The sequence below is a fragment of the Mytilus californianus genome, unplaced genomic scaffold, assembly GCF_021869535.1.
Source record: "Mytilus californianus isolate M0D057914Y unplaced genomic scaffold, xbMytCali1.0.p SCAF_11, whole genome shotgun sequence".
NCBI classification, from domain to species: domain Eukaryota; kingdom Metazoa; phylum Mollusca; class Bivalvia; order Mytilida; family Mytilidae; genus Mytilus; species Mytilus californianus.
Genome location: NW_026262593.1, coordinates 338,416 through 351,743, shown reverse-complemented (window position 1 = coordinate 351,743; position 13,328 = coordinate 338,416). Strand labels below are relative to the sequence as shown.

Sequence of the window (13,328 nt, the reverse complement as noted above, 5' to 3'; positions counted from 1 at the left end):
AAGTTTGTATTGGTGTGAATGATGGTTTGTAACAATTTTATTTAAAAAAAAATAGACCGTCTATTTGAAATACTGTTGGTGAAAACGTTGGTCTATTCCCGTAGCTTTTATCAATATTTTTCAAACATTCTTTGTATTTCCGCTTTCAAACTGGTTAATAGTTTAACATTTCTTTAGAACTATTAGACGTTTTAGGAAAGTCAATACGATCTTGACGCTGATGTTAAATACCAATACCACTACAGGCTATAGTGTGGACCACCTCATAAAGCACAGCTAATCATTCATTATAGTTACCTTTATGAGTTTGTTATGAGTTGATAATACTGAGATGATTTTTTAACAACTAAATTATAACAAATTTATTCCGCAATACACGGATGAGGATCCAGCAAAACAACACGGTCATTATTAATTTTATAACAATAAAATTGCATTGTATCATAGTAGTGATCGATTAAGTTTAAGATCGTTTCCCCCCATGTCTTACTATTTTGTTGAACGACTACAAGGAAAATCTGCAAAGTGATCAAAATAAATCAATAAAAAAAAACCACTGCAACCAAATCACATCCGAATCAGATTTGTTACTCTACATCAATCTTTGTTCAAAATGTTCGTTATTTGAAATTTATTTAAAACATATTTTTTATGTCGGGGCCTTTCATAGCTTTTATGCGGGATGGGTTTTGCTACTTATTGGGGGCCATACGGTGAACTATACTTGCAAACATTTACGTCATTCGGTCTCTGGTAAAATAGTTGTTTACTTTGGCACATCTCCTTATTTCATATCATTTTCTAGAATAAAGAAATATGTAGCTTAAAATTCTAATTAAAAAAAGACTAGAAATGTGTCTACTTGACAATTAAAACAAATAAAAGAATGAAACAATAGCGTATTCAATTTGATTATCTTTATCTTTTTATTTTATCTATAAAAGTCACTCTGGCAATTTAATGTAATGCTGAAAAGGGACAATACCTAAAAAACCCCGTTAAAATCTGTGAATTAATTATTCTAATTTAAATTTTAACTGACATTTTCTTTCTATCGACTTTTGTCAGTAAGTTTTTTCGACAAAAGAATTTATCGAATTAAGTTTTAAAAGATTACCACATTTGGGCACAATTCAAGCATGTTAGATTTACGTTTCGGTGAAGGTCGGAAAATTTTTTCCTTGGTATCACGGCTTCCCCCACCATCAAAACAGAACACCACAATTACATTGAGATAATGTCGAAAGTGGCGTTAAACATTCATATGGAGAAGTTAATTTTATTATCTTTGGGTCAGGAAGATATTTTGAAAATGGAATATTCATTTTCACCTCTTGCAAAGCCTGCTAAATTATATATCGGGCTATTTTTTTTTCGATTTCCTTCATTTTGTTTTGCCTAATGTTCACTATATACTCCGCTTTCCGCTTTCTAATTGGACGGTATATAGTGATGGGTGGATATATATATAAAAATCACATACAGCTCGTGAAAAGTGTTTTTCCTGAACATTAAAACGATCCGCAGCAAGACAAACTTCTTCCAAGAATTGTCACCAACTTGGAATTGGATTTTCCGCCAAACTGTGTTCAGTTATGTGATAAGATTTATGCCAACCTTCCACCAATTGTTACGCCATATAGGAGACACCAAATAAGGCAAAACGGAAAAGGGAAAAAAAGAAAATGCAAAAAAAAATGCAATTTATGGAGACATCCAAGACCCGATTCAAATCAAATCAAATGATTGAATTGTGTGCTGGACTTGTGAATAGGCACTTGTGTGAGTTATTTGACTATTAAACATATTCTACTCATATCATTTAATGTATATAATGTATATATTTGGACATGTTACCGTAAAATCCGTCATTCCCATTCTTGACCCTCATATATATTTTTTTAAAGTTTTGTTTTGCACTCCTAAATCAAACAAATACAAATGAATGTATGAAGATCTACGTAAGGCCAATGCACGTCTTAAAATTTGGAGTCGACTTTAACCGTTTGCTTCATATTGTATCAAACACACCACAAAGCTAAACTTTACTACGCCGGGATACTTTTGCATTTTGAGAAAATCCACACTTAAATCTTGTATCGGTATTGGTATTTAACATCAGCGCAGTATTTAAATCCCTTTCCTAACACGTCTATTTTTTTCATGTAGGTTGGATTTTGTTTTCAGTTAGCATTAAAATCAAATTAATTTACATCTCACAGAATAGTTATATTTTTCCTTGATAGTGCTACAAGTTATTGTCAAAAGCTTAAAGTTTATATATTATCTGACGGTTAATTGGAAACGGCAGTTACAAAAAGTGTCGAACAAATTTGGTGTATATTGTCAACAAATTCGATGAATGTCACAGCATTTCCTATAGAAAAAAGTGTTATGGAAAGTAAAAATGCATTAGATTGTTATTTGTTTGCATTGTACGTTGCCATTTTTAACAACTATTATCATGAATCTTCTTCAACTTTTAATCCTCATATCAAAAATGCAAATATATCTGCCAAACTGGTTTTATTATTTATTGACTTGAAACTTTATGTTTGCATATCATAAAGGAATGGTCGGCTAAGAATTTGGAACGGTCACTTATTTTAGTGAAAAAAAATATGATTAGTTATAACAATATTGATATCCAACTGACATGAACAATTATCAAGTTTAAATAATTCAAACGTTTATCAATAAAAAAACAAACACATATTTCTATATGTTCAACCTTGCTCATATTTCGATAATTAAGGCAACAGTAGTTTACCTAAGTTCAAACCTCGTAAATCTATTGCGAACAGAGAGTTTATGGTAACAAGCAAGACTAACGAAATCGCATGAACTCAAAAAGGAGCTGGACCGCTGACCGGGTAAACGTTTCCTGCTACGCCATTATTACCCCGCTTTGCGAATCAACTTTCAATCAAAATAACACAATCGGAACATTAATACAACAGGTGAAATCAAAGATCATACGGCTGTTCTGATATCTAATGATCTTAAACCGCGGAAGTATGTCGCTAGTGAATTGAGACACGGGAACAGTCTATCGGTCAACCATTTTGTGATGGTGACCATTTAACTTATGTTTTATCGGTTTTGTAATTCTTCCTCATCAATCTTGATATTAGACTCACTTGTATTCGTTTGAGCTTTTGATTTTGCCATTTCAAAAAGGACTTTTTTGTTATTTTACCTTTTTGTATATAATTTTGTAATTGAGTGCCAGGACATCATGAATATATCTAAAAATGGAAATTAAATGACTTTACATGTTGTTTTTGTTTTCATTTTTGCTGCATATGAGTATAAAAATTGATCGGTCAGTAGAATACCAGCTGTTTGATTGAGTATTAATTCACCAAATTCAATAAATCTATCGTAAAATCTAGCCTTAGATGATCTCATTTTTGGTGTATTTGTTTGAATCACAAAGTTTCGAAAATACCCCCCCCCCCCCACAAAAAAAAAAAAAAAAAAAAAAAAACAACCTTATTCCCGATTGACAGACTGACCCCGGTTTATTTTCTACTTGACGTACACATATATTGTACACATTATGTTATTTGCTGAAGGGCAAGCTAATCATTGACGAGAAATGTGTCATTTGGGGCATGTACGGGGAAGCGAAATACGCTTATCAGTATAATCATTTCTAGATGAAAAAAAAGTTCTTTTTCAAAATATTATGTTGAAAAAAATATTATAATTGAAAATAGCTATAGATATATTTTATTAATAGTTATATAATATTTACTAGCCGCACAAGTATTTATTCTTGGTCTGTCAGCGATACCGTCTAAATTCGAATTATGCCAGTGAACTTCTTTTTTGGAATAAGAAGTTATCTGGAATTTATTTTCAATCGATAATTTGACAAAATAACAACGAATTTATGAATTTATCGACAAATTATTTTGTAATATCATTTAGATCCTGGCTCAACAATTCACCATCCTTGAATGCATATATCTGTTCGTTCTATTCGTAATTCTTATTGGTAAATACCTTGATTTATTAATGTTCAGTAATGTCTACAAAAGGTAAGACTTGCAACGTATTCAAATCATTTTCATGCAAACTCAAGATGCATTTGTTGTTTATTTAATTTTTGTATCAATGTATTTATGACAAATCATGCTTTCATGCATAGCTACCGTCTATTTGAGCAACTTGTTCGTAAAAGCGGTTATCCATTTTGAGTTTAAATATGTTCAGTATTTTCCCAAATTTTTCCTTTTCTTTTAGATCTAAATCAAAAATTTGTCAAATAGCGAAATTCAACATTGATTAAGCATTATCTTTGTTATGTACGATCACATGTTGTGTTTCATTAAGTTTTAAAAAAAACATAATCCACCACTCTCAATGCAGATATATTTGCTCAAAGGGATTTCTTTTGTATTTTCAGAAACGTATAGTAAAATCACAAAAATACTGAACTCCGAGGAAAATTCAATCGGAAAGTCCCTAATCACATGGCAAAATCAAATGACAAAACACATCAAACGAATGGACAACAACTGTCATATTCCTGACTTGGTACAGGCATTTTCAAATGTAGAAAATGGTGGATTGAACCTGGTTTTATAGCGCTAAACCTCTCACTTGTACGACAGTCTTATCAAATTTCGTTATATTTACAACGATGCGTGAACAAAACAGACATTATAAATAAAATAGTCAAATATGGGTACAGCAGTCATCACTGTGTTACAATATCAAAACAAACAATTATTTACAAAAAAAGCACAAAAGCATCTATCAAATTAAGACCCACATTCATTGCTTCGCGTGTCTGACGTCAGAAAATGTAAACGTCACATAAGAAAAAAGTTTGTCATTCAATGTCTATTCAAAACAATTTTATAATTTCACATGGGGAATGTTGGTATACAGGGTTAAAAAATCAAAAGTTATGTTAGAATTAATTTCAGAAATAGACCGAGATTTATAATTGTCCAGAAGTTCTTCAGAACCCTTAAGAATCCACATATGGTAAATACCACTACGCGAGTAAAATAAATCTGTCGTTTGTCGTTCAAAGTATTTTCAAATTTATAATAGAACAATAACATAATGACATATAATAGAACAATAACATAATGACGGGATCTTTTAAAGTACAGAGTCACGTTATAAGAACCACAGAAACACAAAAAGTCGCATATACAAAACACACCAGTAAAAATTAAAGATAATACAAACACATTGACGGGATGTATAAGTACCTAGCCACGTCAAATGGATATCACAGAAAACAAACCAAACAGTAAAAGTAATATTAATAATAGAACAAAGACAAATGAAAGAACAATATTACACGTTGTTAAGATGATAAACAACGTCAGTATGCAGAATCTATACTTCAAGACCATCATGTATTGTTTGTGAAGTTGATACGGAATATTTATCAACAAGGTCTTGGTACCTTCCGATGAACTTTTTTAGAAAAAGGACGAGACGTTCTTTGACATACCCCTGGTTCATCAACTTTCTGCTCAGACACTGGTGACGTTTTACAAAGTCTGAATAAGAGCTGCAAGCTCTTGAATATCGAATAAGTTGGGAAATGTATATCCCATATGCAGGTGAAGTTGGTATATTGCTACTAAGGTGGGGGAAATTTATAATTTTAAAATTAAAATCGTCTCGTTTGTCATAGATTCTGGTACTGAGATGACTGTGTATGTCAAATTCGAGATACAAGTCTAAAAATGAGGCGGAGGAAGCCGTGTCTGTTGTTTCTTTAATTTCTAGTTCTGGGGGATATATTAATGGAACCCAATCAGAAAAGTTCGGATTGTTAATGGAAAGAACATCATCAATATATCTAAAAGTGAAATTAAATAATCTGGCTTCTTTGATCTTCTTGTTTTTGACAAGCTTATAGATATATGTTTTATGGTTAATTGAAGACACCAACTGGTGAACACGCGTATTATTATTTTGATCAGACTTTGTCAATATCGTTGACGTTATTCAAGACTATCACCGAAATCAAGAAAACTGATTGTTTTGAATTTGAATTAACTTTAGAGTGTAATTTCTATTTATTGTTTTAAAATCATTCTTGTATATATTTGTACTGGATTCACTTGAAATACCTATTGATATATGGAAAAAAAATTCCACAAAAGTCAACACTTTATAACTTATTCAGATCTAAAGCTTGACAAGAAATGTATCATTGCTTTAGTATGATATGTATCATATGAGTTGATTTTGTTCATTATTTAGATATGTGTACAATTACTCGTGTAAAACCTCAAGTTTACGTATAACCTGATGTCAATCAGAAATACCTGTTTGTAATGGTGCCCTTCCATTTTCGCTCATATGAGGTCTGTATTGTTGACGATTTCCGAGTCTTTCCTTGAAGATAAAAGATGGTATGGAAATGAAGAATGCTTTATCTGCCAAACTGTTTTTTCCTTCTTTTTTTCTGAAACATCATTCCGTAATATATTTGTTTATTCGTCTAATTTAAAAAGCTAATTGCTAAATATGCTGATCTAATTTTCATTCATATTTGGTCTATATTATGGTCCATTTCCGGTACTTCCTTGTAATTTCATATAAAAAAAAACTAGTATAGAGATTAACAATGCTGATTCATGTTGTGTGTTTTTAGTGTTGTTTTGAATATTTTTGTTAAATGTGAAAAGAAGCAATATTTAGATATTACATCGCATTTGATATGAATTTGCATATCATCGTGGCAACGTCGTATATAAACTGCAACTTTCATTCTAGTCATCTGTTATATAAGATTTCCTTTTCGATTGTCCAGATCACGTAACAGCGTTGCATGTCTCGTTATAGTGCTGAAGGTAATGGGTTCAAAAATCCGGCTCAGTATGTAGGTATTCATATCGCATTAACATGGTTTGTCCTATATATTGATTGAATTTGCTACTGTACGTCAAACAGTAATCAATCATTTTTGTCTATATAGCTATGTACATTACGATACAAATCAAATTAAAATCAATACTTAAATTAATATAGAAATGAAGTTTCATTAACATGAATTCCTCACATTGTCACAGGACTTCAAATGGTGAAGATGTGAAGTTTTGTTTTCAAATATAACAATCACAAAATTATCACGTTGTTGCCATGTGAAATTAAAAATCTATTTATAACACGTGAAATAAGTGATCTCGAACTTGCTAAAGTGTAAACATACTTGTTTTCCGAAGCACTGTTAATAATAAACAGCTAAGAATCTTGAGTAATATAAAACTTATATTCGTTTTTTTCAATAATAAAAATAAGAGGATAAGCTGAGCTTTTTTAGTGATCTGCATCTCTGATTTAGTGACATTTAGATATCATAACGTCTTATACTGAAACGATATAATTACCATGAGCCGAATAGAAGTTTTCCTAAAATGCTGTTATTCAGGATTTCATACACTACTAGGACCTGAAAAATTCATCATGTCTTTATGCTAGTTATTGTTGGTCGAAGGAAACTTATTGAAAAGTTTTCCCGTCCGATATAGCTTACATACGCACAGGCGACTCACAAAGGCAAATAATTCTAAACAAACAAATAAATTTTAATACAACGGGAGCTTGTATAATGTTATTTGTCTGCGTTCAAATGTTCTTTTTATTATATGTACTCAAGCGATAGACTGAAAAAAAAAACTTAACTGCATTGTCTATACTCAGAGAATGGATTATATTACATGACACAAAGGTGACTGTGATACAGAACGTCTTTTTTAATCTTTTTTTATGTTTAATTATTCTATTTCTAATTAAACTATCTTTAGTTTATTGTAAATTATTGCACAGTTTTTCAAATGCTACAGACAAGAAACGCGTAACCTATTTGTTTGATATGAGGACGAAACTCGTATTGCGACCTCTTTTTGTTTCTGGTTGATAGTGTCTCATTGTCCATAGTACTAAATTTGAATATAAATGCCAGTTAAGAATGCATAATTTCATTTATTTACTGGGTCGATACCACTGCAAGTTGACTATCAATCAGTCCCCGAGGGTATCATCAGCTCAGTAGTCAGTACTTCGGTACTGACATGATTTATAACAAACCTTTCTAAAATTGTTCGTTAATAAATTTTGAAATTATAAAGAAACTAAGGGTTTAACCCTCTCACGCACAGTTGACTTTAGATGGATTTGGCTTTTTAAGGTCCTTTTGGTGATACAGATCGTCAACTGTGTTTGGTTCCTATATATCCTTCGCTTTCAAATATTTGGCTTTGAGCGTTCTTGATGCAGGTAAATCAAGAAAAGCGCTTCGGACTCATGCAATTTATAACGTGTTGTTCTCATTTGTTACAGCACTGGGTCGATACCTCTGCTGGTAGACTATCAGCTCAGGAGTGAGAACTTTTCTGGTTGATAGTGTGTCATTGTCAATATTACCACATTTCAATATAAGTGCAATTTCAGAATGTATAATTTAATCTATTCACTGGTCGATACCTATGTTAGTGGACTATCAGTCCCCGGGGGTATCATCAGTTCAGTATTTATTATTTCGGTATTGACATGGTTTATAACAAATATTTCTTACATTCTTCGTAAATAAATTTTGAAATTATAAAGAAACTAAGGTTTCAACTCCCTTAGTCAATGATTACCGTAGTTGAATTTGCCTTTTTTAGGTCCTTTTTGGTCATACAGAAAAGCGCTTTTAAAACGTATTTTCTTCATTTGTTTCAAAAAAACATTCTCTGTAAAGTTGTATATATCTAAAATGAAATATATGGTGATCCGATTTCTATTGTTATGGTGATGAGTAAGGCTGGAACTACTTCATTAAGTTTCAAACTGTAGCATAATGAAACCATTTCTGTATATGGATTATTTCCCCAATTAATGCTTTTCACAAAAAAAAAATGTTCGAGTAGAAAAGAACACTAAAATTGAGAATGGAAACGGGGAATGTGTCAAAGAAACAACAACCCGACCAAAGAGCAGAACAGCCCATGTCCACCAATGGGTCTTCAACACAGCGAGAAACTCCCGCATCCGGTGTCGGGCTTCAGCTGGCCCCTAAACAAAAATGTGTACTAGTTCAGTGAAAATGGACGTCATACTAAACTCCGAAACATATAAATGAACTAAAATTAAAAAAACATACAAGACTAACAAAGTCCTGAGGCTTCTGACTTTGGACATGCGCAAAAATGCTGCGGGGTTAAACATGTTTTTTTTTATCTCAACCTTCCCCCTATACCTCTAACCAATGTAGAATAAACAAACACACAGCAATACGCACAGTAAAACTCAGTTTAAAAGAAGTCCGAGTCCGATGTCAGAATAGGTAACAGAAGAAACTAAACAAAATGACAATGATACATAAATTAACAAAGGACTATTAGCAGTTACTGACATGCCAGCTCTAGACCTCAATTAAACTGATTGAAAGATTATGTCTACATTATATAAAAATAAAGCACATTCACTCCCGCCAGGGGTTTAGTATCATACCATCATATAATATATGAGAAGAACATAACCCGTATCATTCCAACAACTGGTTTTATAATAAATGTGTTTATTTCCGATGCAAAGACACTATGAGTGAATCAATATTAATTCCAAAATATGCCATCTTTAATGACCTGACAACAGTATCGTAACTATATTCCTTCTGAATAAGTCTGTTTGAAGGTTTGGTTAGCTTTTGAGGTGGTTGACGACATTTTTGTGCTTTGTATAGAATATTACCATAAAATATTGGATGTGAAATACCTGAACGTATAAGATGTCTGCATGTTGATTTACATTTACGAATGATGTCCTTGTACCGATAATAAAATTTAGTAAATGTTTTGACTAGTTTGTGATATCGGAAACCCTGGTGCAATAATTTTTCAGTAATACAGAGCTTTCTTTCGTTAAAGTCAAATACGTTGTTACATACACGAGCATATCGAACAAGTTGAGATATATAAACACCATAAGATGGTGGCAAGGGAATGTCACCCTCCAAAAATGGATAGTTAAGAATAGGAAATGAAAAATCATCTCTTTTATCGTAAAGTTTGGTATTAAGCTTCCCGTTAAAAATATATATATCAAGATCGTTGAAAGGGCAGTGTTTATTGTTAGTATAAGCTTTATTTAAGGCTAGTTCTGCAGGATAAATCTCTTTAGTGTTCACACTGAAGTCGTCATTATTGAGAGCCAAAATATCATCCAAATATCTAAAAGTGTTATTAAATTTTTGTATCAGATGTTGTTTCGATGGATCTTTGCTTATTTTAGTCATAAATTGTAACTCATAACAATACAGAAACAGGTCCGCGATAAGTGGTGCACAGTTAGTCCCCATTGGAATTTCGATAACTTGACGATATACGGAATCTCTATGGCGAACAAAAATGTTTTCTAGTAAAAATTTAAGTGCAGTTATTGTAACAAAGCAGGTCCAATTGACATAGTTCTTTTGTCTGTTGTTACTAAGAAATGACCTAAAACAGTTTGAACATATATATTCCCATTCTGATCTTTTGAATGCCCATTTTATTAGATGTGTGAATTGTTTCTTAATGAGATTATGGGTAAAGTGGTATATAGGGTAGAAAAATCTTAACTTTGAACAGATTCGAAATCACCAATATTAGCATGCAATTTATCAAGTACTTCCAACGAGTTTTTGACACTCCAAAAGAAATTAATTCCACTATTTTCAAAGGCCTTATTTGAACAATTTATTACCAGGTTTTTGATTGTACCAAATTAACTAGTAAGTAGAATAGACAGTTTAGTAGTGAAATAATGGCTTGAAGACGAAATAAATCTATATATGTAAGGTGTTTTATGCAGCTTCGGAAGCCAGTACATAGTTGGAACTTTCATTGTAGTTGGTTCTGCCGGTAAGGAGGTAGCTTAAAGTTTATGTTTGTTACAGATGTCATTTTCCGAAAATGGAATCAGTTTGAATGTTGGTGAATTCGTGATTTCGTTTTGCAGAACCTCAATGTAAAATTTACGTCAAACAATAATGATATTATTGGTAGCCTTATCAGCCGGGACAAAAACAAATTCCTTGGCGAGTTTTTTTAGCTTATGTTTGATACGAGAAATATGGCTATTATGGTTGTTGTTAGGAATTAAATGTTCTTCACTTTTAAATTTATGGGGTCTTTTAAATTATATAACAGTAGTATACCGGTGTTCAAAAGTCATAAATCGATTGAGATAAAACAAATCCGGGGTACAAACCAAAACCGAGGGAAATACATCAACTATAAGAGGAAAACAAGTGAACAACAGGAACACCGAAGTGCAACAAAAACAAACGCCAACATACATAGAAACGAACTATTTAATAACAACTGCCATATTCCTGACTTGGTACAGGACAATTTGAGAAAAAATGGTGGGTTGAATCTGGTTTCATGGCATGCAAAACCTCCCGCCTTATGACAATGTTATAAAATATCGCTAAAACACTACGTGACAGAAATACAGCACAAAAACACGCAAGAACATTAATAACAGAAAAACGCACAAACAAATAATATAATAGTCGACACAACATGCAAACCACAGAACAACAACGAACATATTCCATCAAAGAAAAACACCATAGGATATCAAAAAAGTGACGCGCGTACGTAAATGACATGCAATCTCGAACATTATACAATTATTTTTACAATATTCGTCCAAACAATTTACATGCCAATGATGGTATGGAAAGGCAATTTTAAAATCATTTGGACTACAAACAATAAGACATAACAGATTATCCAACCGAAACGATATTGAAACATCAAAATAAATCCATAAATGTTGGATGTACAAAACACCGAGACACGCCGCACAGCAATGCAAATTCACATTCAGTATAACAGTCATATTCGGAAATATGACAATGATGGTATTAAAAAGCAATTTTATAATTATTTGGACAACAAACGATACGATATAACACATTATTCAACAGAAACTATAACAAAAACATCAAAAAAAATACATAAATGTTGGATGTACAAAGTACCGAGACACGTCGTATAGCAATGTAAATTCACTCTCGGTATAACAGTCATATTCGAAAACAGGTCACATTCGATACTTAGCAGACAGACGACGATGTTGAACCACAATCTAAGACGTGGTAAAAATGTCATTAGTTAGTTTAGACACAGACACATCGTATAGATCAATCAATTTGTGATGGTGTACATAAAATTTACGGAGTGTCATTTTTAATCTTTCCTCCTCATAACTCTGTTGGAGCAGTTTCTGCGTAAGGAGCACACTCCTGTATATGAAGTCAGTATAGTGTGAACATGCACGAGCATCACGTATCAATTGAGATATGTACACACCATACGACGGAGCAGAGGGTATGTTACTGCAGAGAAATGAGAAATTGATAATTGGGAAGTTGAAATCATCCCGTTTGTCATAGATTTTAGTGTGAAGTCGTCCATCTGTGTCAATATTGAGAAAAAGATCAAGGTATGAAGCAGTCCTTCTTGCATCAGTAGTATCCTTAATTTCAAGTTCACTGGGATATATGAGATGCAAGTACTGACTGAAATATGGATTATTCAGTGATAGGATATCATCAATATATCTGAAAGTAAAATTGAAGAACTTTGCAAGGTGCTTTTTCTTTTTGTCTTTTAGAAGGTTTTGAAAAAATTCTGCTTCATACGAGTACAAGAACAATTCGGCCAGAAGGGGTGCACAATAAGTACCCATTGGAATACCGACTGTCTGTTGAAATATCAATCCCCCAAGCTCAACAAACATATTGTCGATTAAAAAGTCCAGCATTTTGATAATACCATCTTTACTGTATTTTCTGATAGAATCAGTGTGGTTCTTCACAAAATAAGAATTATTATAACCCAAGACAAGAAATTTATATCTACGATTCCCATTTTCATAGAAAAAGCTCTGTTTAATGAATTGGTGAAGTCGATCTTTCAATTTAACATGGGGAATAGCAGTGTAAAGCGTAGAAAAATCAAAGGAAGGTCTTAATGTTGCTGCAAAATTGCAATGGTTGTGATCTGATCTTTCGAATTTTTGAGCTCTTTTCGGAGGCATTGCAAAAAATGGTTTTTACATACGAAGACAATATTATTGGAGGCTTTATCTGCTTTCAAACGATAAAGATGTTCTTGCGTGCGTTTAGATAAATACTACTAATTGACTTGATTATAAGGAAACACTTGGCATAGGTTCACTGCATAGTAGTAGCGCATTTGAGTTTTTGGGGTCCAAAATGAAAGAACCACGTAGTTTCAGGTATCTTTATCAAATCCGAAATATGCGATACCGAAATTCGCCAAAAAAAGTGAACTCATGCTATA

At 32.4% G+C, this 13,328-nt stretch overlaps 1 protein-coding gene and 1 long non-coding RNA gene across 51 annotated transcripts in view; one reads left to right on the top strand and one right to left on the bottom strand.

Moving 5' to 3' along the window:
• The window catches only part of LOC127719308 (uncharacterized), a 188,608-nt gene that overhangs the window by 39,760 nt on the left and 135,520 nt on the right, over window positions 1-13,328 (bottom strand). For 45 of the 50 annotated variants that reach the window (XR_007990200.1, XR_007990205.1, XR_007990206.1 and 42 more), the window contains 2 exons: window positions 7,374-7,435; window positions 6,309-6,448 (listed from right to left, as the gene is read on the bottom strand). The gene's annotated coding sequence lies outside the window, so the exon portion shown is untranslated. Of the gene's footprint in view, window positions 1-783; window positions 802-6,308; window positions 6,449-7,373; window positions 7,436-13,328 lie in introns of those variants that run through there. The other 5 variants (XM_052225357.1, XM_052225358.1, XR_007990207.1 and 2 more) reach the window with 4 other exon arrangements.
• Window positions 1-13,328, top strand: part of LOC127719315 (uncharacterized) — a 49,042-nt gene that overhangs the window by 26,792 nt on the left and 8,922 nt on the right. The window lies entirely within an intron of this gene.